The sequence below is a fragment of the Natrix helvetica genome, assembly GCF_964273705.1.
Source record: "Natrix helvetica genome assembly, chromosome: 12".
Lineage (NCBI taxonomy): Eukaryota > Metazoa > Chordata > Lepidosauria > Squamata > Natricidae > Natrix > Natrix helvetica.
In genome coordinates this window covers 12,090,261-12,117,592 of record NC_138556.1, presented here as the reverse complement: position 1 = coordinate 12,117,592, position 27,332 = coordinate 12,090,261, and the positions used below count along the sequence as shown (strand labels likewise).

The 27,332-nt window shown below is 43.9% G+C and overlaps 1 protein-coding gene across 1 annotated transcript in view; it reads right to left on the bottom strand.

The window, feature by feature from the left end:
- Positions 1-22,638, bottom strand: part of CEMIP (cell migration inducing hyaluronidase 1) — a 139,571-nt gene extending 116,933 nt beyond the window's left edge. Inside the window, exon 1 of the mRNA XM_081964966.1 lies at positions 22,270-22,638. The gene's annotated coding sequence lies outside the window, so the exon portion shown is untranslated. The remainder of the gene's footprint in view (positions 1-22,269) is intronic.
- Between the last annotated feature and the right edge of the window lie 4,694 nt (positions 22,639-27,332).

Here is a 27,332-nt window from a genome sequence, read left to right as displayed (position 1 = left end):
GTGTAAATTGAAACAATAAAGTTAATTAAATGACCGGGTGGGGAGTAGAGAGAATTAAAGCATGGGACTTGGAGACAAGATCACAGGGGAAGTAAAAACTCCACTCAGCTCTTGCCAGAAGGGATCCAAGTGCCAGAAATGGATCCAAATCAGACTTTTTTTTTTGAAGGAGGCACAAACCCAAAGAGGTGGTAGACCCATCAATTCTAAATGGTGGCCAACTTACCCAGTTCCCCAGTTGGAGGAGTCTCCAACTGAATCCAAAGCTTTATTTTATTTTATTTTATTTCCATGATGGAGCTGTCTCTTTCCTTTCCCCCCTCTTTTGTTTTTAATTTGGTGTTCTGTACGACGTGCTATGCTTATTTATTTATTTCTTTTGCTTCGTTGGTGTGGCCAACCATCTCAGCTTAAAGAGCCTCAATGGAGAAAAAGACAAGAAGAGCTGGCCACCCCAATCCCAGGGAAACGGCTAAACAACGAAGATGGATGAGTTCATATCAACCGTGGATCAAATCTCAATAAATGGGAATGATTTATTTGCTCTCCCTAACTAATTTGACCTTTACATTTAATAGGAAACTAAGATGAGGATCTACAGAGCAATCCTAAAATGAGCCCTCCTCCCTTTTTTTTGAAAGCGATTGTCAGATAACTTCAGCAGCAGCAGAGTCACCGAAGACCCACACAAGAATGTAATACTCTCTCTCTCCCCCCTTCTCTCTCTGTCTCTGTCTTTGTGTGTGTGTGTCTCCTTCTCTCTCTCTCTCTCTCTCCTTCTCTGTCTCTCTGTCTGTCTCTCTCTCTGTGTGTGTGTCTCTCTCTCTGCCTGTCTGTCTCTCTCTGTCTGTCCTTCTCTCTCTCTCTCCTCTGTCTCTCTGTGTCTCTCTCTCTGTGTGTCTCTCTCGCTCTGTCTCTCTCTGTGTGTGTCTCTCCTTCTCTCTCTCTCCTTCTCTGTCTCTCTTTCTCTGTGTGTGTGTGTGTGTCTGTGTTTGTATGTGTCTCCTCTCTCTCTCTCTCTGTCTGTCTCTCTTTCTCTGTGTCTCTCTCTGTCTCTCTCTCTCTCTCTGTCTCTCTCTCTCTGTGTGTCTCTCTCCTCTCTCTCTCTCTCCTCTGTTTCTCTGTTTGTCTCTCGCTGACTTTCTCTCTCTGTCTCTGTCTCTCTGTCTCGCTGTGTGTGTCTCTTCTTCTCTCTCTCTCCTTCTCTGTCTCTGTCTGTCTTTCTTTCTCTGTCTCTCTGTGTATGTATATGTCTCTCTCTCTGTCTCTCGCTGTCTCTCGCTGTCTGTCTCTCTCTTTGTGTGTGTGTGTGTGTCTGTGTGTGTGTCTGTGTCTGTCTGTCTGTCTGTCTCTCTCTCTCTCTCTCTCTCACACACACACACGCTCCCTCTTTCGGTCTCTCTCTGTGTCTCTGTCTCTCCCTTTCTCTCTCTCTCTTAGCTTGATCTGCTGGCAAGATACGATCTTACGTGTGTGCTGAAAGCATTTTACTGGCTGCTAATTGCACAGAGGTGAAATACAAATGTTGCTGATGACCTTTAAAGTTCTCTACAGACTACGTCCAGTTCCCTGAAAAGAATGCCTCTTTCTATCTAATCCCACCCCAACTGTTCAGATCCTCTCGAGAGATTTAACTGACAACTGCCAGAAGTTCATCTCACAGAGCTCAGGATCAAACCTCCTTTGTTGTTGTCCGAGTTCTCTGGAATGCGCTCTGGGCCACATGAAAGGATGTCCCAGGTGGCTTTTAGAAAAACCTTTAAAACACATCCTTTTCCATCGAGGAAAAGACACGCAGCTCAAGGTTGGAGACAAAGTGAGCGCCAAGAAGGGCTTTGAGGTGGTTTCATTGTCTCAAGGATCAAGTCACAAAACACGAAGGAAAACCAAATGCATGAAGAAGAAAGGGAAGACTGAGAAAGTTGCGGTTGGATGGAATTAATAAGATCATGAAACACACAAAGACATGAGAACGTTGCAGAAGAAAAGACAATCAATGAATGAAGAAGTATGTGGCGGCGGATATACGATGAAAAGCAAGGATAAACAAAGAATCATATTGAAGAGCATATAATGTCATTTTAGCTACATTTCCTTTTCTTTTTCCTTACCTAATGCTGTTCATTTCTTTGGCTTACTATGTCTCCTTTTCTATGCTTGACATAACACTGTTTGCTCTGAATAGGAACAGTATGCTGGTTATGTATGTATGTAACCGACCAAAATTAACCACAAACTGTGAATGAACTTACTTATTTCAGGGCAGGGTCCTACATACACCATCGGCGCCGGTCCCTCCGGAGCTGTTTTGTCCTCCCCAAGATCCAACGCTGCGATCTTTGCCAACAAAGACAGAAGGAGTTCCTTCCGGACAGCGGCTTTCATCTATGGAGAAAGTCCCATTGTTATAATTAGATGGGCAGCAATGCGCTAAATGTGCAAAACCAATGAGAACATATCAACCTTGCATCAAAGCAAGTCCAACTTTGCTGAAGGGGAAGGGAGGGAGGGAGGGAGGGAGGGAGGGAGGGAGGGAGGGAGGGAGGGAGGAAGGAAGGAAGGAAGGAAGGAAGGAAGGAAGGAAGGAAGGAAGGAAGGAGATAGTGAGGGAAGGCAGGCAGGCAGGTAGGCAGGACACACCTGGAATACTGTGTCCAGGTTTGGTCACCACATTACAAAAAAGATGTTGAGACTTTGGAAAAAATGCAAAGAACAGCAACTAAGATGATTAAAGGCCTGGAGACAAAAAAAAAACATATGAAGAATGTTTGCAAGAACTAGCTATGGCTAGTTTGGAGAAAAGAAGGACTAAGGAGGATATGATAGCAGTATTCTAGTATTTGAAGGCCGCAAAGAAAAGGAGGAGGAGGGTCAGCTTATTTTCCAAAGCACCAGAAGGCAGGACAAGAAACAACAGATGGAAACTAATCAAGGAGAGATTCAAGCTAGAATTAAGGAGAAACTTCCTAACAGTGAGGACAATTAACCAGTGGGGCGCCTTGCCTTCAGAACTTGTGGACGCTTCATCATTGAAGGTTTTTAAGAAAAGACTGGACAGCCCCCTGTCTGAAATGGTTTGGGGTCTCCTGATGGATGGATGGATGGATGGATGGATGGATGGATGGATGGATGGATAGATGGATGGATGGATGAATGGATGGATGGATGGATGGGTGGGTGGGTGGAAAAATACATTAGAGAGAAAGGAATGGAGGGAGGGAGGGAAGGAAGGAAGGAAGGAAAAATACATGAGTTAGAAAAGGAGGGAGGGAAGAAGGGAAAGAAAAATAGGTGAGTGAGAGACAAAGGAAGGAAGGAAGGAAGGAAGGAAACAAAAATAAACAAGTGAGAGAGGAAGGAAGGAAGGAAGGAAGGAAGGAAGGAAGGAAGGAAGGAAGGAAGGACCTACTGAAAAGACTTAAAGAAGTCTTTTAAGTCCAGTACACAAATTTGGCATGTGGAATATTAGGGATCACAAAATGGCTGTTCAGAAGTCAAGCTGGTGACGATGGACCTTGCCACTTTCTCAAATGCCCCCCAAGATGCTCTCCAACAACTCTTTGGCCAGCTTTCTTTGGCCTCTTTTTCTGGGCATCTACCCAAAGCCCTGGCCTGCAGCTCCTGCCATCTTTATTTGCCAGGGGGCCCAGATGGGGATAGAGGCATTCCTCCAATAAGGATGACAGTGGAGGTTGGTATTTTTATTTTGCAGCATGCTGTCTTCCGATCTTTTTTTTTTTTTAATTAAAAGAGCATTTTTTAAAAATGAAGCTAGAATGGGCCAAGGGCCATTTGGCTAGCTCATAACATCATGCCGTCTGCTCCAAATGGAAATGTTTTCATGTCAGCACACATGGAATTTACGCTTTTGCAAGGAGATGTGGAGCTACTTTCTAACAGTCAAGAGCTTTTTATTAACTCGCAGCAATCAACAAAAACATTAAAAGCAAAAACAAAAGCGCAACAACCCACAAGAACCCCAAGGAAAAGGAAAACATCCAGAAAATGAGCTACATCAAAACATACAGGGGAGAAAAAAAAATCCTGCATAGTTTGGGATTACATAGAAATGCGTCGGTAATCCTAAACAGATATAATTTTAAACCTTTTCAGTCTTTCCATTCAAAGGTTTATTTGTACAGAAAGAGGCAATCTAAGAGGAATTACTGCGTTGATGGAATCAAAACCTTTTGAATGAAAGAATTCAAGATTCTTCGTGGCCTGGAGTAATTCTTCATCGGGGCTATTGCTCAAAATTAAATGCCATTGATCCAAATTAGGATATCCAATCAGGAAAGTAAGTATGTCTGTGTGTGTGAGTGTATATATAAAGAAATCCTCGGGATTGGCTGGACTACACACACACACGTTTGTGTGTATGTAATATGTTGTTATGACTACCTACCTACCTACCTACCTACCTACCTACCTACCTACCTACCTACGGTGCCTGCATGCCTGCCTGCCATCCATCCATCCATCCATCTTTCTATGTACCTACCTACCTACCATGTCTGCCTGCCTGCCTGCCTGCCTGCCTGCCTGCCATCCATCCATCCATCCATCCATCCATCCATCCATCCATCCATCCATCCATCCATCCATCCATCCATCCTTCTATGTATCTACCTACCTACCTACAGTGCTTGCCTGTCTGCCATCCATCCATCCATCTATCTATCTTTCTACCTACCTACCTACCTACCTACCTACCTACCTACCTACCTATGGTGCCTGCCTGCCTGCCATCCATCCATCCATCCATCTTTCTATGTATGTACCTACCTACCTACCTACCTACCTACCTACCTACGGTGCCTGCCTGCTTGCCTGCCTGCCATCCATCCATCTTTCTACCTACCTACCTACCTACCTACCTACCTACCTACCTACCTACCTACTTACCTACCTACCACGGTGCCTGCCTGCCATCCATCCATCCATCCATCTTTCCGTTACGCAGCCAAAGGGATTTGAACCGCCGAACTGCCAACCTTTCTGATCCACAAGCTCAGCATCTTAGTCACTGAGCCACCACGTCCCTCTGTATATTACCTTCTACTGTATAGTGCAATATGAATGCAATATCAGGGGTTTTCAATTCAGTTGTGTAGAATGCGAAGGATGTGTGTTTTTATATGTATAATGTACACTGAAGATGGCGTTTAATTTCGTTGTACGGGGTGCAATGACAATAAAGTAACTAAGCTAAACTAATTGGAAATCGCTGTCCACGCAGCTAGGGGAGGAGGGCCAGTCCAAGCTAACCCACCCTCCTAAATTTCTTGAGCTGAAACAGAGCCCCCAAGTTCCAGCTTTCCTGGCAACGTTTCTGCAGTTTGGAAGGGCTTCAACTATGCGGAGCTTATGTGACTGCATATTGTACTTCCAGACTATAAATAGACAGCCTGGAATCCTACAGTAGGAAAAGCATCTCCTGGACTGTTAAGCCCTCAGGAATGGGGGAAATATGCTGCCGTGGAAGTAGTCCCATGATTCAGGAAACTCCCCCCCCCCCGAAACTCTACTCTGTCCTTTCCTAGATCTCTAAAACTCTACTCCGTCCTTTCCTAGATCTTTAAAACTCTGTCTTTCCTAGATCTCTGGATGCCACAGCAAGCGTGGGTAGGGTACTTTCCCAAAATCTACAAGCAGCGGGTTACAGGCAGTCCTCGATTTACAACAGTTCATTGAGTGGCCGTGCAAAGTTACGACGGCCCTGAAAACAGTGACTCGCGGCCATCTTACATTAAAAACAATTCCAATCACAAAGGCAAAAATTACATCCCGACACCAAATAAGTACAAATAAACAACAGTGCGATCTACCACTCTTTAGGCTACAATAATAACACACATAGTTTAATCATGCAAATGCAAAATACAATTTGAAAAGATTATAAAAGCAGTCTTGGACACAAAATCAACACGTCAGTATTCTGCCCACCTTCTAGAACAACTGGGTTGGGGTTTTGTTTCCCCATAAAGTAGACACAACCCAATTTTTCTATATGGGGCCCTCCAGATATCCTGGGCTCTAAGTTTCAGAGCATCCAGACAAGTATTAGCCAACCTGGATGGGAATTCAGTCTATGCACAAAATGTCTCGCCAAAAGGCATACTTAAAATTTTGGTTGGGTTTGCCTAACATGTTACTCTAGGCCAAAAGGGAGCTGGCTAACTCGTGATTCAGCCTGTTGTGGTACCCAACCTCTTTGCAAAATGTTCTAGAAACACAATCATTACCTTAAGCCCGTAATGGGGTTCATTTGTTATGCAAATGCAGCACTTGTCTTTGGTTAATTTGGGTTTTGGTTGCAGCATGTCAAGTGACTCCAGGCCTTGAGTCATATACTGGATGCCAGAACAGAAATAGAATTTTATTTAGTTTTAATTTTAAGTTAAATTAAGTGGGTTAGGATGATTAACAGATAAAACATCACATTTCGCCTCCTGGGCAGGTGAACTAGTTAGAAAACTGATGAGACTTAGCTTTAGATCTCCACCCCAGGTTCTCTGAGTGATGCCATGGACATCTTATCCCAGAGCCTGGAGGCTGTGAGGGCCTGGATGGAGAACAATATAGGCTCAACACAAGCAGGACAGAGTGGGTTTCCGTCCTTCCTTGGGCTGAGGACCTTCTGTCTTTGGTTCTGGATAGGGTAGCACTACTTCAGACAGTCCCAATGTGTCAATTTACACATTACAATTGGGCGACAACTTTTGTGAGCCTTCAGAACTACATCCAAGCTTTCAAGAAGCCACGTGGTGGTTTATTCAGGCTGCAGGGATCAGAAGTTTCAAAAGGATCTTCCCCCCTTTGTCCTGGTAACCAAGTACCCAGCAAGTAGAGATGTCAAGAACTTTATACAATACAATACAATACAATAGTAGAGTTGGAAGGGACCTTGGAGGCCTTCTAGTCCAACCCCCTGCCTAGGCAGGAAACCCTATACCGTTTCAGGCAAATGGCTATCCAACATCTTCTTAAAGACTTCTTAAAGACTTTGGGACCTTCCTCTACAGAAGGATGGTTCCGCCCAAATATTTAAAGTCAAGAGCAAATCAGGAAAGTTGAAATTCAAGTTGGCAGTGCGTTAGCATGCTAACTATGGGAAATGCTATTCTATTAGATATGGAATAGTGTCCACCGGAGAAAGATATTAAGGCTGACTCATCCTTCCATCCTTCCGAGGCTAAAATGAGGATCCAGATTGTTGGGGGAAAGAGGCTGACTCTGTAAACTGCTAAGAGAGGGCTGTAAAGCACTGTGAACAGGGCTGGGTTCCTGCCAGTTCTAATCTCTTCTATAGAAGAGGTTTCACAAATCTACAGTGCCGTTTAGAACCGGTTCCAGCTCCCTCCCCCCTGCCCGTCCGCACATCATCAAGATGAAGAGCGAGAGGAGGAATTCTGGGAGTTGAAGTCCACAAGTCTTAAAGCTGTCAAGTTTGAACCCCCCTGGGGTTTTTTTTTTCTAAAGGGTTAGGGGTGCGAGGGTCTTGTAACTTGACAGCTTTAAGATTTCCATGCTTCAAATGCCAGAGTTTCTGAGCCAACATTTTGGTTGCTAAGCATGACCATTGTTAAGTGAGTTTCATCACATTTTACAAGTTGGCCATGCCCACCCAGTCACATGGCTGGCAGAAGAGGTTCTAAAAAATTTTGAAACCTACCACTCACTGCGAAGCACTGTGAAGTGGTATACAAGTCTAAGTGCTATTGCTATTAGTGCACCATAGAATCTTGACAAGCAAGCATCTCCTGTAGCTTCTTCCCAGAGCATCCTTTTCCTGGGGGGAGTCCAAACTTGAAATTGTGTGCCAACACGAGAATGAGTTCTCAGGTTGCCCTACTGAATGGAGACATGACCTCAGCTCGGAGAGAAGGCTGAAAGTCTAACTTATCAGATGCATGAATCAAAGACAATACAGCAGTTCTCTTAGTCAACAAGCCCATTTGATAGGATTTGCCAACATTCCTCGGTGCAAACAGCAGTGACTCCTGCTTTAACTGACAAGGTTGTGTCAAAGTCTATAGATATATGTCTATTATGCGGTGTGGGTTCAGCAACTATGCCAGCCCTTCATCAGCCGTCAGATGGGAAAATGAGCAAGCATTTAATTGCCTCTGCTATGGCACACCCACAGGGAACATACTGTATCTCCCAAGCTACAAGTAGGAGACACTGCATGTTTGGGCCTGAGAAATACATGAAGGAATCTTGCAAGTTCAAACACCAATTTTCAGTGTCGTAGAACCACGTTCACAACCTGTCTACCAAGGTTAGCCATCCTCCTGTCAAGAGAACGTGCGAAGTTCGGAGAGCCAACTTAAATCGTCCGACAGCTCTGGAATCGTGTCGCCCTGCAGTTTAGTTCCTCGAAGATGGACCTTTGACAGCTATCAGTAGTTAACTAATGGAAGTGTTCTGATTCTTCTTGCAAAGATTTTGTTTTTAAAAAGCCGTGTTAAAACATTGCAAAGGATCTCATGGCATCCTAACAATAGTTCTCAAGATTTCATACACATTAAGTACCCCCATCCCAAAAAAGAGAGCACAACGCAACAGATGAGTTGTGCTAAGATTCTGTGACTCTATGCAATGTCACAAAATGTTCTGTTCTATTGTAGTCTGTTCTATTCTATTCTATTCTCTACTCTATTCTTTAATCTACTCTACTCTATTCTACTCTACTCTACATTCTATTCTATTCCACATCCTATCCTACATCTTATTCTATATTCTATCCTATCCTACATTCTATTCTATCCAGTCCATATTAATTCTGGGAGTTTTCCTCCCTTGGGTTAACAACAGCACAGAGACTGGTCAAGGGCCTTGAACCCAATGTCACTGATTTCTTTAAGCTGAGATTTAATTTTCACTGTCTAATGCTCTCTCTCCTGTTAGTATGCACAGTATGTGCTTTGGTATCTGCACTCCCGTGCAAAAAGAGATAATTTTTTTGGGCCATGAGCCCGAAAGACATTTTGAAAACATTTTGGATAGATTCCTTCGGCATTACCTTGTATGGTAGGTGGAGTGCCAAATTTGACCACAACCGAACATTTTATGGAATAGTCCTCAACGCGTATTGTTGGAGAGCACAATCGTTATTTATTACGTTACGAAGCTATATATAAGTTCGCTCTTTGGAAGTGACCCAAATCTTCTCATATTTGAAAGCCCAGAAGGGATCTGGAAGATTTGGCTTGAGGAGAAATTGACGTGATCCCATTTCTTACCCCGCCTCCCCCAATCTACCCCAGACCACAAATCTTTTCAACTATGCAAGCAGAGGAAGAGCTAAACTGACACAATCAGTTTATCAATTATCTTCCCTGCTCTGTGGAATGCAACATAATTTTCACATATAATGCTATGTTCCTTAGGCTCATAAATCAGCACAATGTTGTATGCAGTTTAACTGGATTGGAAGCCATGACACTAGGCCATCATTTGGGGGGAGGGGGGAATGCATATTGAGGCAATGTTTAAACATGATGATTTAGGTGCTTGGAAAGCTGACAAGGACACAACGCACAGCATAATAAAATTGATTGGGTTGGATAAATTCCTTGGCCTTTGGCCTAACTTTTATCAAACTTCATCGCTCGTTTCTAAAATTACATTGAATTAAAACAGATAAAGCAAAATCCACATTACAGTAGGGCCCTGTAGATTAAAGTGTCCCATCTATCAGTACAGGCAGTCCTCGGCTTACAACAGTTCACTTAGTGCCCGTTCAAAGTTATAACACACGATAGCACTGGGGGGAAAAGTGACTCATGACCGTTGCAGCATCTCCATGGTTTACATCTGGATGCTTGACAACCGACTCACATTTATGACGGTTAGAGTGCCCTGGTGGTCATGGGACCCCTTTTGCAACCTTCTGATGAGTAAAGTCACCGGGGGGGAGGGGGGGAGCCAGAGTCACTTAACAACCATGTTGCCAATTTAACAACTGCAGTGATTCGCTTAACAAAATGTTGGCAGGAAAAGTCGTAAAATGGGGCAAAACTTATTTAACCAATTTCTCACTTAGCAACATACATTTGGGGCTCACTTGTGGTCATGGAGAATTACCTGTACTAAATGAGCAGGGATTAAAAGAGCAAAGTTGGTTAACAGGTTGTTGTTAACAGGATGAACAGGGTTAAAGCTATAACACATGTGCCGAATTATTCAATTAAAATGGAAGCTTCCATTTGTACCAATAGATGGAAGCGTTCCATGATCCTTGCCTTCAGGGGATTTTAATCTCTCGCAATCCAATCCAAGAACACAGTTCTACCAAAAGCCAGAAGGAAACGTACATCTATATGTATGGCCATTCGTACAGATCTTCTCTTTTGTTCAATTCCCACAACATAAAGCCAACAACCCCAAAGATATCAGATGCTCTTGTTTTTAAATCTTGATCTCCCTTTGATATCCCTTGCTAGATAAGGGAGATTTTATAGGAGAGGAAAGAGCATATATGTTGAATAACGTAATAAATAAAACAAAACAGCTATATCACAAAGCACAACTTGGTCCTATGAGGACTCGCAACTTATCCGCAACACAACCTGAGCAGACCACAGGAATCCCACTAGAAGATAAATTGACAGCATAAACTTAGGACTTCATCATGAATAAGCTGCTAATACCAAACCAGACTTTTGATCCAATCTTCACCTATCAGATACAATAAACATAGAATGAGGGACACCCATGATTTTCTCAGACCTGCCATGAAATTTCTCTGGAAGATCCTGTAGTCCTTACACAGGAGACAAAACAGATGGGCGGCAGCAGACTATTTTGATCCCCCAAATTTACTAAACTGTGCCTGAAAATATTAAAATAGCAAGCAAAATCTACACTCTTTCAGATCTTAATATTCTATAGACAATTGGCTCAATCCTATCTATGTTGATGGGGTATTATTCTCCCTAATTAGGAAAGAAATGAATTTTTCCCTGAAATAAAGTATGACGGCTTACAATTATAGGCAAAGAACCATATTGTTATAATTTTGTTGGTTTTAATCCCAATGTGTGGGCTTGTCCAGAGTTGCTTCTGTAATTGAACCAATCCATTCATTCATTCATATACAATGAATGAATGAATTAAACAAACTCAGGACTCATCACATCCCTGGGCATTTAGGTATAAACTCAAACAATTACTCCCTAGATTTTGTAACAAAGAAGGGGATAAAGAAACCACAGGCCATATCTGGATAATTATGTCCTCACTTTCATCTGCCTTCCAAAGGACAGAAAAACTGTAGTTGAAAAACTGGCATTGATTCAACCCCTAGTAGCAATCTTCCATTTCTCCTTGAAGAAGTATATTTCATGTCAAAAGTTCAACGGCTGCTCTCATATCTATACCATCTACTATCTCCCCCATAGAAAGATAAAGTGGTCTTCTCCTTGCTTAAAAAAACCACAGTCCCCTATTATTAATTAACCAAACAATTCAAAACAAGCCACCAATCTAATTATTATCTTCCCCACGTCTCGTCTGCTATTGATACCTCTGGATGAGAAGTCATGACCTTATTTAAAGTATTTAAGAAAGTGCCTTGATGATACGCTACCCTCTCTTTATCTCTCCCACTTTTCCCTGTTGTTTCTTCAATCATTTTTCCTTCTAGAAAAAGAAAAAAAAAGTTCAAATGGAAAATAACAGATCTTCAATCAGCTCCATTTAATTGTCATTGCTAGAATCCTAACCCTTTGAAAAGACTATTTGGACAAAGCCTCAGGAAGATTAGTCAGTGCCAGAAGGAAGGCACCATGGATGAAAATGAGAAGTCAGTTGCCAGTTGCTTAAAAAAATATAAAAAAAACAGTAATTGTTCACTAGAAATTGGCCACGCAACAACCAATGTTTTCTAGGATTGTCAAGAAAGTGGAAAGGAATCAACTATCAAATAAACCTTTCTGTGTTACCACTAGTAAAAGCACTTATCTGTCTACAAAAGGAGTGAAACGCCTAAAATAAAGAGTTGAAGAAACTCGGTCGTATATGGTGTCTCATTTTCCAAAGAAGAGTGTAAAAAAAGGGATAATTTAAAAAAAAAAAAATCATACCATTAATTTTCACTTGGCTGCTCCAGCTTTCAGGACAGGATAACCGTGTGAACTTGTCTTTCACCTGGAAACATGGAGTAGGATGGCAAAGGTGATTTCCCCCACTGGTCACTTCATTCATCAGATCCAGAAATATTCCTTTCAACACATCAGACCCATCATGGGTGCTCCTGGAGAAAGGTGGGCAGGGCAGGAAAAATGGAAAATAGTTGTGCTACCTTTAGATCTTTTCTACAAGGTCACTCTTTGCCCATTTAAAAATAAATTTTTATTTTAAAAAATTAATTCAGAATCCAGAAGAGCAAAAACCAGAACCTTGTATCTCTTGACATCCAAAGTGGTAGAGGAGGAGGAGGAGGAGGAGGAGGAGGAGGAGGAGGAGGAGGAGGAGGAGGAGGAGGAGGAGGAGGAGGAGGAGGAGGAGGAGGAGAAGAAGAAGAAGAAGAAGAAGAAGAAGAAGAAGAAGAAGAAGAAGAAGAAGAAGAAGAAGAAGAAGAAGAAGAAGAAGAAGAAGAAGAAGAAGGAGAAGGAGAAGAAGAATCTACAAGCACTATAACTACTCATCTTTCTTTAAGGTCATTATTTCAAATTCCATTTTGAACAGTGGCGCTTATACCCTTAACATGCCTACTTCCTTTTGTCAAGAGAATGAAAGGAAGAAATTCAGACAGAAGGCACAAGTTTTGTCTACAAAAGAAATAAGACCATCACAAGATAAAAGGCTGGGGTAGCCAAGTTCTTTAGAAGCTACTGCCAGACAAAATATTTCTTGGGCTGGTGGGCTCATTGGGAATTTTGGGTCCAAATCTTAGGGACCAAACATGAGACTCTGTCAGTTTTGACCAGCAACCAGAAGCTACTGTGAATTACCTCCTCAAACACCCTCTGTCTAGGTACAGAACTCAACAATGGTTCACCTCTTCTGGAAAAAGCTCACCAGAAACTTTCCTAATCTTCCAGCAATAAAACCATTACAGTAAATGAATCCGCTTCTTCTCACGTGCTTCAAAACTATTTGTCTCAGGAAACTGTTTCGGTGTACATAATGGTATAGCTAATCCAGGCTTTGTGGAAATTTAAGATGTCTGGACTGAAAGAACATCAAAGGAACAGAACAGAGAAAGGAAAGGTATCACACAAGGAAAGAAGCAGATTCCTTAAAGGAGATTATTGAGCCTGAACAGCAGATGGTGCTGAGAAGACATTGAACAGAAATGGGTAATAGGCAACTATGCCAATTTCATTGGATTAGTGATCATGCCACTATTGGAATCTGATAACAGCTGGGCAGTGTTTCTCAACTTCAGGACCTTCTAGTTATATAGACTTCAACCTGGGGGAATCCTGGGAGCTGAAGTTCATGCAACTTAAAGTTCCTGAGTTTGAGAAACGTTGAGCTAGAAGGATGTACATATTTTCCTCCCTGCGGTAGCGTTTTGGGGAAACCTGGACAGCAAGTTTTAAACAGGCCTGGTTTTACATTTTTAACGCCCTCTCTGCCAACTCTGATCGGTCCGTTTAACAGAACTGTACTGAGAGAGAGAGAGATGACAAGAAAACTGATTTAACTGCTATCAAAAGTTGAAGTTAGCTTCTAAGCCAACGTAGCCACTTATCTGTTGCAGACCCTGACCTGCAAGAGTTCAAACAGTTCTTCACTTTAATCTAAGAAAGGAAGAGACCCAAAGACCAATTCTTACGAGAACAATTCTTAAGCCAAATATTAGCTAGTGAGAGCTAAAAAAAAAAAAAAAACGAGACTGCCCTGACTTTCTAACTTTATCAAAAAGAAGTTACTCCTTTTTTAAAGCAAGTTAAAGACTTGATAAAAAAATATCAGAGAGTGTTGAATGTTATCACGTCAATAGGGAGATAAGGCTCAGCTGTTGCTTTGTCTAATCTACCTTCCAAGTATCTTGGATTTTAACTTCTATCAGCCCCGTTTTGAGTGAGGAATGATATCGTGTATTATGTTAGATGAGGCACAGCACCTTGTCTCCTCCAGCAGTCTCTTGGGTTAGAGAAAACTGATTTGAAGAGACAAAAGATAAAGCTGAATAATTTACCTTGATACGACAGCAGGAAGAAACACCTTTGTCCCAACCACCGGAAGCACTGACTCCCAAGTGAATGTCTTCACCTGTTTTAAGGCTTTTGCTGCTATGGTCAACCATGCTATTTCCTTCCCAGGGAATGCATCTTCTTTAGTGAAAATGATCTCGCTTTCTGAGGAAGTTCACAACAAACCAGGACACTCTGGAGTAAGACATAGATGTGACCAACAATATCCGTGAGACTCAGTCATCAATAATCGAACAGAATGGAATTCTTTATTGGCTAAGTGTGATTGGATACACAAAGAATTTGTCTTTGGTGCACATGCTCTCAGTCTTAAGAAGGTACTTGGTTGATACCTAGGACGCTGGCAGCAAACCGTATCAACCATTAGCACCAGTCACTGGTATTTGTAATGCATTTTTGAATGTTCAGTTGGCTGTTTCATGTTTAATGAATAAAGTATATAATAATGAATTTATTATAATAAGACAATGCTGGATGTTAGATGTGTAACCATTCGGTTGGTTTTAGGCAGATGGGACATTGATTTAGAAACTTTCTATAAATGTGCGGATAAATGAAAATAATGTGATTTCTCAACTATTCAACAACTTCAAGTATTGTTTTTCTTTAACACATAGATGTAAATGGTTTAACATATAAATTTCTAAATCCTAATTTATGTCTATTATGGCCTCTGGTGTGCTGCAGCTTTAACAGTTAACAGAACAGGGGGAAAAAAAACCTATGATCATTCAAGAGTTACAGAATTGGAAAACATCTCAGAGCTTATAGCAATAGCATTTAGATATATCCTGCTCCATGGGGCTTTACAGCCCTCTCTAAGTGGTTTACAGAGTCAGAATATTGCCCCCAACAAACTGGGTCCTCATTTTACCGACGTTGGAAGGTGTAAGGCCGAGTCAGCCTTGAGCCAGTCAGAATTGAACTCCTGGCAGTGGGCAGAGTTTGCCTGAATGTTGTTCCAATATTTGAGGGGCTGCCACAGAGGGGAGATGGTTCGGAAGTTGTGGGAGGTTCAACACTGGAGGCTTTCAAGAAGAGACTAGGCTGCCATCTGTCAGAAAGGATGCACGGTCTCCTGCTTGGGTGGGGCTTGGACTAGATGACCTACAAGACCCCTCCCAACTCCGATCTGTAAATCTGTAAACTATCTTTAAAAGAGGAGATGCAAGAGGCAACTTCACAACAACAAATGAACCCAGCCTGATCTAAGCAACGGCTTTGCCAGTTCTACAATGGCAAAAAACCATCTATAAAATCCACTTCACTTTAATCATCTCTCCCAAGTGGGAAGAAATGGATCAAAACAGAGCAGTGAGATAGAGATAGCTGAGTATGAATCAGCCGGGCCGAATACTAAAGGCTTGGGCTTGTGAAGGGACCATTTCATTCGCACCTTACTAGCACTAGTAAGTCGTACAGTGAAAATGAGAGCTTCACTGCCTCTATCTCTGAAGAACAAGTAAGAGGAATCATTGCATGAGCATGACACCGAGTGCAATGCAATTCTGGGATTTGCTGTCAGCAATGCAACAGTTAAGAAAGGAGCCAGGAGCTGTCCATGGTGGCACTATAGCTTTTGAAGAGTCTTCCCCACTCAAAGAGGTTGCTGTAACACCCACAAACTCTGAACACAGAAGGTGTTGAGTGACAGAAGTCAGCCAACATTACTGCAAAGCCTTTACATTGCTAGAGCTGGATATCCCGAGAAGAACCTAATTTTCCTAATTTGGCGCCTTCCAGATACTCTGGACTGCAACTCCCATGATGCTGGGTAGAGGCCCAATAATAGGAGCTGTTGCCTGACACAACCAATTCATCCTCTGGCATGAAATAAAACTGGTCTTCGGTTGTTTTCTTAATCACTCTCTACTTTTCACTTTATCTCTCTTTTCCAAGTTGTAAACCCCTCTTTTGGGGGCAGGAACTTGAATCCTTTACCCAACTCTTAAGTTCTTTTCCTACCACCAAAACAAGGCAGAGAAGAGATCCGATTTAATTGTCAAGGTGTCTTGGCCATTCTAAGACCTTTTTTTTAAATCAATGAATGCAGGATCATGATTTAACTGAAGGAAGATGTATAAGCTGCATCTACATAGACCTGAAGCTGACAAGGAAGTACAGAAGCCCCCAGAGGATAAAGCTTTCTATAGCGCAATTGTCATAACAACTATATGGGACCCGTGGGATCCAAAGATGGGTGTAATTGTTGCTAAGGAACATAAGCAGGTGCCTACTCTCACAGCCACACTGGGCTTGTGAATCAGTCAAAGACATTTGGTCAATCACTGTGAAAAAATGAGGCATCCTCTGGATTGAATCAGCATGGCTCTGAAGAACCAGAGGTCCCAGTTCCTACCAAGTAATTGTTTTGCAGCCAGCAAAAATCAAAGGGGAACTGATTTATTGTACCAAGCCACTATGCAGTTTTGTCAACCTTAAACACTCAAAGAGCCACAAAGATCCTAACTGGAAACCCCCCCGTTCAATTCTGGAGCTGTCTGGAAGTCCAGTTCCCCCACCATAGAGTCTCCTCCTAGCGTGGCATCCTTTTTCCTCCTACCTCTCCTAACCGAAAGCCCTATCCATTGTTGAGCTGATCGGCAACAGGGAGCCACAGCAGAGGGATGAAAGAGCCACATGCGGCTCCAGAGCCCCAGGTTGCTGACCCCTGGCTTAAGGTCATGTGGGAATCTCAGCTATTAAGGTCTGTAAACCATGGTTTTCAAAAAGCTCAGCATGCCATGTGAATCTAGCCATTTGTGGCTTCCAAAACCAACATCACAGTTTGAGATATTTTCCTCTCAAGCTTTTCAAAACCAGGCTTTTTGGGGCTGTCAAGGAAAAGAGCCTGATCAGATTATCCAAAGGAAAACAAAATTAAACTAAAGGGCTGTTCAATAATAATAATAAAAAAAACCAAGAGTAAAACCAGGGGGTGCTAATCAGCTTTGATCCAATACATATCATCACACTGATTTCATCCATCAAAACGGATTTGCATTTATAATTCAGTTCAGATTTGTGATCCAAGCCTGATTTGATCGGATCCAGAATAGAAATGTATTTTTGATTCAAAAGCATTCTGTTCACTTTGACACACTAAAATCCACAATTTTATTTGAAGGGTTGATTTCACTGAAATCCCTCCAAACTGACTCAACGCTTTACACAGCTCTTGTGAAAATTGGACAGAAACAATTTCAGAAACAGAATTGGCACTACATATAAACAATCTATGTTCTAAAATTTACACATCCAGGCTTTATTCTTAGTCAACAACAAAAAAACCCACAATAATACATCTATACACAACATTTCAAGAACAAATCCACATTCAAAGAGGCTAAGCTAAGGCTAAAATTACACAATACAGTAGATTAAATTAAAATTACTTAGCCTTAAACTAATGTGTAGTTTGACCCATAAGGTAAAGGTTCCCCTTGCACATATGTGCTAGTCGTTGCCAACTCCAGGGGGCAGCGCTCATCTCCGTTTCAAAGCCAAAGAGCCAGGGCTGTCCGAAGATGTCTCCATGGTCATGTGGCCAGAATGACTCAACGCCAGAGGCGCACGGAACGCTGTTACCTTCCCACCAAAGGTAGTCCCTATTTTTCTACTTGCATTTTTACATGCTTTCGAACTGCTAGGTTGGCAGAAGCTGGGACAAGTAATGGGAGCTCACTCGGTTACGTGCTGCTAGGGATTCGAACCGCCTAACTGCCGCTCGACAAGCTCAGCATCTTAGCCACTGAGCCACCACATCCCTCATGCTTATGTTTAAAAACTAGCAAGACTATTTTTGATTTAAACAAGCTACAAAATCAAGAAAGCCATGCATAAAAATGATCATTCTGTAACTTACCTTACTGCAGATACAGGTTGAATTTGCTACACTGAAAGATCTTGAGACGAAGTGTCGCCTCCAGGGTTATACTCTTGGCTGAAGAATCTCCAACGGCCACAGCTGCTTCATGGCATGGCGTTCCCAGAGCTTTCCACTTCCATCTATAAGAAGCTTGAGTTTCAAAATGCTCTGCAACCTATCGTCTGGGCAGACTTGGCACCAAGAATCCAAATATCAAGGCCACACGGCTCCTCCGAAACCTTTTAGAGTTGAAACAGTCAAACCGGAGTTCCCATTTGTCCAACCAGAAGCCCTTTTGCCACACACTTCCAGTATGCTTTCTTGGCCACACCCAGGAACATTTTGCCACAGCTTTTCACATCAGCTCCTTCAACACTTTCCTGTAGAGACAAATGGTAGAATGGTGGGCAAGGCTCAGAATCCACGCGCCAAGAGTTCCACCATCTTTCAAGAGGACTTGACGAATGAGTGGCTCTTCAGATCATCTGCAAAGATCACAATCCCAAGAAGGGAAGCCAAAATATCATTTTTTGTCCCCCGGATAGATAAATATAGTACAAGGCAGTTGTTAAAATAGTCATGACTGGGAGAGACATGGGAACAAGGTCAGCCAATGAATAGGTATAGCAACTAAGTCAGCGAATGGGAGCTTAAACAGATCTGGGTCCGTGCAGAGAATTGAAACAGAAGCATAAGCAGTCTGCTGTTCTGAAAAGTAAACTGGGCAGTCTGTCTGGGCTTGTCTCTGTCTGAAATGAAACTAACTGCTTGTGTTTGCCTGTAACTCTCCTTCCTTGTGTTTACTTGGAAGAACCACCTGTTGGTATGGTACATTTATTCATCTATTCTTATGTATATAAAGAAGTTGATGAATCCAGCTGAAACAGTTATCTGTGTGTGCTTTCTGGACTTGAATTTATGCAACTAACTCTTGGCAGCAGTCAAACCCAAATTTGGGACACTCCAGATGAGTGGACCGTCTCCCAGAATTCAGCAGCCAACTTAGCTGAAAATTCTGGAAGTTGAAGGCACAACATCCGGAGATTATCAGGAATGGAGAAAGCAGAGATAAAGACTAAAAGCACCAGGCTGCAACTCAGAAGGTCACAATTCAAATTTTGTTGCTGCTACCAGAGAGTCATAATAACCAAGTCATTCACTTGCATTTTCAGCTTCAACATCTGCAGTACAAGATTAATGCTGACTTGGCTAAAAGACTCCACATTCCTAAAGGAATGACTATGTGGTGATATAAGCAAAAATAATCCAGTTATATCATATTAAGACAAATCGCCTTCAAGTGGAGCTCAACTCCTGGTGATTTTATAAACACATTCCCGGCAATTGTCTTGGCAACACTAGAGAAGTGATTTGTGGCTATTTCTGTTTTCTAGACTAGCCTAAAGCGCTAAAGATTTCTTTGGTGATCTCCCATTCACAGACATACCCGATCAAGGTTTGTCTGCTGAGCCTAGACGCCACCATCAAGGAATAAATTGTGCCAGGAGTATTTCTCTCTCCTTGCTTTGACAAACTTTTGTGGCTAATTTGTACAGCACATTAAATCATAATGTAGACAACATGCTTTCCAGCCAGAGGCGAAGAGTTAAGCCAACCACTTGTGATTTGAAAGGCCTGTTTGCTCTTATGCGAATACTTTGGCTGGAGTACTAAAGATTCAAGAGGGCAAGATTAAAAATGGGGTTTAGTAAACTATAAAGCAATCTGCATTTGTTCCCAGTTTATAGAGCTTTAGAGAGCCAAAGTGGCACAGTGGTTAGAGGGCAGTACTGCAGGCTACTTCAGCTGACTGCTAGCTGCAGTTCGGCAGTTCAAATCTCACCAGGCTCAAGATTGACTCAGCCTTCCATCCTTCCGAGGTGGGAAAAATGAAGACTCAGTTTGTTGGGGGCAAGTGGCTGGCTCTGTAAACCGCTTACAGAGGGCTGTAAAACCACTACAAAGCGGTGTATAAGTCTAAGGGCTATTGCTATTATAATGTGGCAACTCACAAGAGCTTACTATGGCATCTGAACCATGCGCCAGATTAAAACATGGTTTTTGCCAGGTATCCCGTGCCAAAAAAAAGCATGGGCTTTGCATCCACATTGAAAGCACCAAGCAGCCCTTCTTAAAGGCTGAGAGTAAGGATCCGCTTTAAATATCAAATAAAAAGTAGCTGGAGTTAGAAACCTTGGAGAACTGGCTATTGTGGAGATTATAAGCAATCGAGTAAAACATGCACGGGGGCTATTTTCAAATTCCTGTGGCGCTCAGAAGTGCTATGCTCTGATTCTCTCAACCCCCCCAAAACCCCACAATTTTCCAGGGCAGCTGGATTGGCCATTTAAACGCCCTCTCCCCTTCCATGTCAATCAGGGGATTACTACTACTGCAATCTTAAACGGGTGGAAGGGAGAGAGGGCAAAACTTGATTCTCCCCCCCCCCCACTCCACAACGCCCAGATGAATGGATGCCGTCCAAACTGGCACGTGTCTGGGCACAAATTCCACCACCTCAGCATCTCCTCCTTTTGCCAAGCCCCGACACGTGCGAGGAGCTGAACCACGCGTCGGTTTTATTTATTCCTAAAGCGCCGCTTTGAAAGGCAATGAATCAGCCAGGCTGGGACTGGGGAGAACGGCTAAAGGAAGGAGAACCTGCTCTTCTGGGCTGACCCCCCCCCCCGGCTCTCCTTTCAACGGCGCCGCTCACATCTGCCTTGGAGGATTCCTCCTGAGTTAGCCCAGGGCCCAGCTTGTTGGGGCTCCGAAGCCAAGGCGGGGGGAGGGGAGGGGGCGGAATCCTTAAAGAGCGGAGATGGAGAGGAGACCACCAGGAAATCCCAGATCCCGACTGGGAAAAGGGCAGCGCGAGAAAAAGGCAACCCCCTTCTTGGAACTGCTGCTTGCAAAACCCTCCCAGGGGTTCGCCTCGACCACTTTCACCTACACACACACACGCGCGTACCGAATAGACTGGAGCTTCGCGCAGCTGGGCTTACCTTTCCGGCTTGTTTGAGGGACGGCTGGGCGGCGTGCAGCCTTCTAAGCACAGACTCTCGGACCCCACCACGGCGGGGAAGGGGGTGAAGTGGTCGTGTCCTGGTTTGTCCCGGAACCAGGTTTGGTCCGCCTGGTGGGATACAGGCAGCTGCGGGTGGGAGAGAGAGAAAAAGAGAAGCGGAAAGCCGCGAGGCCCGCCAAGGCTTGCCAGGCAGGCTGGCTTAGCGGGCAAAAGGAGGGCGTGCGAGCCGGGTTCAACTACTCACCTGGAGACGAGTCGGGCGAGAGGCGAGGAGAGAAACGCGCTTCTGGCGGCCGAGCTGCGAGCCATCCCACGCTGAGCCGTCACACCTGCAACCCGCGCAAGCGCTTCTTCTCCAAGTCTTCGGGCTACTTTCTGCCCGCTGCCTTAAAGGGGCGGCTGAGTGGGGCTTACCTGGCCCGTCAACCCGTCAGCTGCTTCCTCCGTTTCTCAACTCCTTGCTCCGCTTTCGGGGGGACGGGGCATTGGGGCTCCCCGGAGCAGGACAGCCGCCTTTGACCATCGCAAATCCGATTTCGGAAGAGGCGGGCGCGCAAAACCCTCAAGTCCTCCCTCTGCCTGGGGAGGGGGCTTGCTTCGGAGTAAGCGTTGTTGAGGGAGTTGCTCGGAAGAAAAACGAAGTTGCTCCCCCAAAACGTGAACCTTGGGGGTCCCCAAACTTGGCAGCTTTTAAAACTTGTGGACTTCAACTTCCAGAATTCTCCAGAATTCTAGGAGTTGAAATCCGCAAGTCTTAAAGTTGCCAAGTTTGAAGACCTCTGCCTTAAACTGTCCAGCGTGGACCTCACCCCATCCTCAAGAGGTCTGTAAGGGAGCGTGCATAAGCGCACCAGCGTGACTACCGTCCCTGTCCTACTGTCCTCCATCTATCTGTACTCATTCCTTATGTATATGCGTATACCTGCTGATACTTATATGTTGATATGTTCTATTCATACTTATACTTTTTTTTTCTCATACAGGCTTGGCAGACCAAAACAAATACAATAAATGAATAAAAATAAGTAAGCCGCCAGTCCAAGCGCTGGGAAAAGAAAGAGTCGCTGCGGCCAATCCAGCGGCAACGGCGCCCCCTGGTGGCGATGTCCAACGGGTGGGCATGCCAGCGGCTCTTACCTATTCGAGCGCAAAGCGAGCGGCGCGCCACTCTGGACCCCGGGTAAGTTGCCTTTCCCTACCTCCTTTTTTGCCTCTTCCTTCCACGGGGAGAGATGGGTCGGAGGGTCCGGCGTTTGCGATCCTCGAAGCTGCCCTTTGGGTGGCTGGGATGGCGAGGGAGCGAGCGGTGATCCTGCCCCGAAGGCTTTCCTGCAGCGCTCCGGTGCCCGGCTTTTTCCTCCTGCCCGGCCACCAGTCCCGCTTATTTATAGGATTACCGGAGCGCTGTTGACTCGGCTCCTCCCCGCCAGTGACGCCTCCTGGCACGCCGGGCATCTCTGCTGGCGCCCGGAGGAGAGGAAAGAGAGGGGGGGAAGCCGGTGAGGAGGAGGAGGAGGAGGAGGAGAGGAGGCGGGAGGCGGAACGTGAGATCTGGAGAGGGGGGGAATCCCAGGCAGGGGTGGAGAAACGCCTCCTCTTCCACCACCCCCCACCAGCACCGGTCTCCCTTCCTCCGGTGTAGCGCTTGAGATCGCGCTGCTCAGCTTTCCCGCCCGGGACGGTTCTGCGGAGAGAGATCCACACTTAGCAAACGCATCGCCAGCTTCTTCCCCCTGCCTGCTCCCTGATCAGCTTTGGTTTGTTGAAGTGTGGTTTAGCGATCCTGACCAAGCTACAGTTAGTGGATGGGTCCCTGAGCTAGAGATTAGCACGTTCAACCCAAACCATGATAATTCCTTCCCATCCCTTCCTCTCTGCTTTTCCCTCTGCCCCTTAATTCCTTCCTTTCCCCCTTCCTCCCTCCTTCCTTTCCCTTTCCTTCCCTTCCTCTCTGCTCTTCCCTTTTCCCCTTGATTCCTTCCTTCCCTCCTTCCCTCCCTCCTTCCTTTCCCTTTTGTCCTTCCTTCCTTCCTTCCTTCCTTCCTTCCTTCCTTCCTTCCTTCCTTCCTTCCTTCCTTCCTTCCTTCCTTCCTTCCTTCCTTCCTTCCTTCCTTCCTTCCTTCCTTCCTTCCTTCCTGAGAATGAGTGTCAGGCAATTCCTTTCCCCTAGCCCTCTCCTCCATTATCATTCCATCTGAAACAAATGCCCTAACATTTAAGACTTTCTTTTTGCTTTAGGGAAAAAGATGCAACTCATTTTAATTGCTTCCCCCCTCCCACCTCAGCTCCAAGCACTCGCTCAGTCATGAGTTAGGATAGACCATCCTTTTGAAAAAAGGCAGAACATAACAGGTCTTGCAGAAGTATCTTGGGGTGGGGGTGGAGGGGCGCAAATCATCCCAGGGAGATTTTTTTTTTATCAACACTGCAAGATGATACTCAGATTTTTTTCCCAACAGTTCTCCACAACATAGCATAACGTAGCACCTTTCAGTTCATCCCTTTTGCTTTTTAAAACTATTATCCTGGTTTGTACAACACGGATCGTGGCTTGTTTAGCTGCATGAGATGCTGACCTCAAATGAGGCTTTCTCATTTTAATTTTCTGTGATGTGCAAAGTCTGCCCCACCTGATTATTTCATGCTTCACTGTTGTGCAAATCCAGAAAATTGGCTTAAGTGACTTGTAGGTATGTGCATTATGCAATCAAAGATACTTCTAGCTGGAGTGGTTTTTGAGAATCCACCCTTACACTTCCCCCCCCCCTCATTAAATGTATTTTGCATGGTTACTGATTGTAGAAGTGTCTCCACTCTTACTAATGGTGTCATTTTAGTTATACCATACAGTTAAACTTCAACTGAGCATGAAGTTTAAATGGGATATTTGTTCAGTGAATTTTGCCCAATTTTACGACCTCTCTTGCTACAGTTGTTAAGTGAATCGCTGCAGTTTAGTCAGTAACATGGTTGTTAACATGGCGAATTGGCCATGGAGAATTGGCCATGGCAAATTGGCCATGATGAGTTGGCCATGACAAGTTGTCCTAGACCCAAGGTAGAAGATAGTGGTAGAGGAAGGAGAAAGAAATATACAATCAGCTGATTTTAAGATTAACCCAACAATAGAATAGGAATGGGAATAGAATAGAATAGAATAGAATAGAATAGAATAGAATGTGGGGTAGGGTAGGGTAGGAATAGGAATAGGAATAGGAATAGGAATAGAAATAGAATAGAATAGAATAGAATAGAATAGAATAGAATAGAATAGAATAGAATAGAATAGAATAGAATAGAATGTAGGGTAGAATAGGGATAGGGATAGGGATAGGGATAGGATGGAAAGGAAAGGAATAGAATAGAATGGAATGGAATGGAATGGAATGGAATGGAATGGAATGGAATGGAATAGAATAGAATAGAATAGAATAGAATAGAATGTAGGGTAGAGTAGAGTAGGGATAGGGATAGGAATGGAATGGAATGGAATAGAATAAAATAACTTTCTTGTCACTTTGGGTGACTAATCAGCATACGTTAAAATGAAATTTCCTTGCATACAGCTCTCAAAAGGTCACCACCTCCAATATACACTGCATACACATGACAAAATAAATAACTACAAAATTATGTGTGTCTATCCACATATATTATAAGGCACAGAGAAACAACACAGTTTAGTTCAGATGGAAACATGTACATGGCGAGATAAACTCATCTTGCGAGTTTACCAGACGGATGCCGTAGGGAAAAAAGCTGTTATAGAATCAGGTAGTCCTGCTAGAAATAGAATAGAAAGAAATCTGATTTTCTGACCTAAGCCCAGAATCCGTCAGAAGTTGAGCACTTTCAAAGATCCGACAATGTGTAGAATATCAAGACTTCCATCATGTTTGGCCTTTTCTCAAGTTAGCCATCGACCTGAATTCCTTCACGATTGTCACTTTTCATCTTGTATTTTATGCCTGTTGTGAGAGATGGGCATGAGAAATGCGTTATGGGTTAAGGCTTAATGTTCTTCTTTAGGTTTTTCCACCGTAGCAAACACTGTCACTGAATTTCTAAGAAACAATGTTTTATGGCTTATTCCACAATGGGCCTACTCAGAAAATGCTCTCACGGGCTTCCTCCAGTGTCCAAGCAGGGTTGCAAAAGATGCCATATATTTATATTTCAGGTCAACTGTATCAGTAAACAAGAGTTTTGGAATTTGGGGGAAAATTCAGATGAACAGCCTTCTCTGGAATGCTTAAACTTACCCTAAAAAAAAACACCCTAAGCCATAAGATGCCTTGATTTTGGTGGTCAACAGAGAATCCTGATTTATGGTTTAATAAAGAGGTCCATGGACTTTGGGGGTCCTGACTATCCCACTCCCCAGGTTTTGAGCAACTTAGAGTCACAAATATTTTTTAAAGCTGACGAGGATTATTCCAGAAAATTGGGGGAATCAACACATCTCGTTTTGGGTGGGTTTGTGCAAGGCTAAGTAGGGACTAGAGATCCAGTGTAGGTATAGTGATGGCTAACCTTTTTTGTCACCAAGTACCAAAAGCGTGGCTGTGCATGCGCACCCATAATGCAATGGGCGTGTGACCCACCCCACACGCCTCGCTTCCCTGTGCATGCATGCGCCCACCCGATCTCTTTCACCCACAGGTCTTCAGGTGTATTGGACTTCCGTTCCCATCATTCCCAACTGACTTGGAAATCCCAATACTCTTTGGAGCTTACGAATCAGGCTACGCTACTTCCTTTCTAGCAGGATTTGGCTGACCATTTGAAAAATAGGATGCTGAGAAACATCCTGGTCTGGCCCAATGAGGACCTTCTGGAGATGTTTGGCTTCCTAGCCCAAGGAGATAGAAGAATGTTATCACCGAAACCTTTGGAAAGCCTATCCTAGGGAGACAGATGAATTTATGGCATCACAACAACTATTCAATCTCCTGCCAAGGATCGGGGTTTTGAAACCAGGCCCAGAGATTGCACTTAAAGATTGCACAAGGGTTTAATCTTGAGGAACATAACAATCCGCCCTGTATCAGTTTGGGAGGCACACTTTCTTCACCTCTAACCTGCAAGAAAAGGAGGCATTCTATGATGGGGAGCTAGGAAGTTCTCCAGACCAGAGGTCATTGTGAATTTGAAGAGATGACTCCAAAAATGTTTTATAAGAGCCCAGCTCTCTGATCCTTCTTTGAAGCATTAGACAGTGGGATGGAGAGGTGAACAAAGATGTCAAAAATAAATATGGTGCTGTTTTGGTCCGCCAGTGGCCAATGGAGCTGGCAGAAGAGTCGGACATTGAGGAGGTTGGGAGGAGCATGGGCCAGTCCTGGAGGCTGGGGAAGGCTCGGGCAAGGGCTCTGCATCAGAGGCAGAGGTGGATCCAAGGCCATCTGGCAGTGATCAGGTACCTTCGGAGCTAGACAGGAGTGAGGCAGAGGAACAGCTCTTATCTCTCTGCTTCACCATTGTCTTCTCAAACAACAACAGTTTCTTGGGCAAAGAAAAACAATCTCTCCCAAGACCGCCAGCCTGATACCAAGAGGTGAACTTTCCCCATGGAATGCAAGTGCTTTCCCATTAAGTTACGGCCTTATCTTTAACACAAGAAACTGAGAAGCCATGCAGTTCTCATGATAGGCGATAGCCACAGATCAGTGGTGGGATTCAAATAATTTAACAACCAGTTCTCTGCCTTAATGACTACTGGGTAGGCGGGGCTCAGTGGTCATGTGACTGGGTGGGTGTGGCCAACTCAACATCACTCACGTCGATGGGTGCTTCGCCTTAGCTGTGACAATGTAATCAGGGTTAACCAGAGAGGCAGTTCCTGTAAGCAGGGCAATAAAGATGAGGCTAGAAGCAACACCAGAATGTTTCCTTCCTGCCTTCCTTACAGGATTAGCCCTGTAAAGTGGAAAAAAACAAAAGGAGATTTCTTCCAACAAATGGTTCTTCCAACTGCTTAGGAAGTTAACAACCAGTTCTCCCGAATAGGTGTGAAGTGGCTGAATCCCACCACTGCCGTAGATTGTGGGTCTCCAACAAAATTCTGAGGAGGTACTAAAGTGTGCCCAATGCAACAATGTTCTTTAAGAGGATTCTAAACAGATCTTCTTTATTACTGAATATAGTAGAATTTCAACTCAGACCCTGATCTCAACCATGAACGCATTGGCCAGTTTGCACAGTTCCCTAAATCATAGGCTGTTTTAAGCCAGAATGGCTAGGCTCACGCATTGCACTAAGC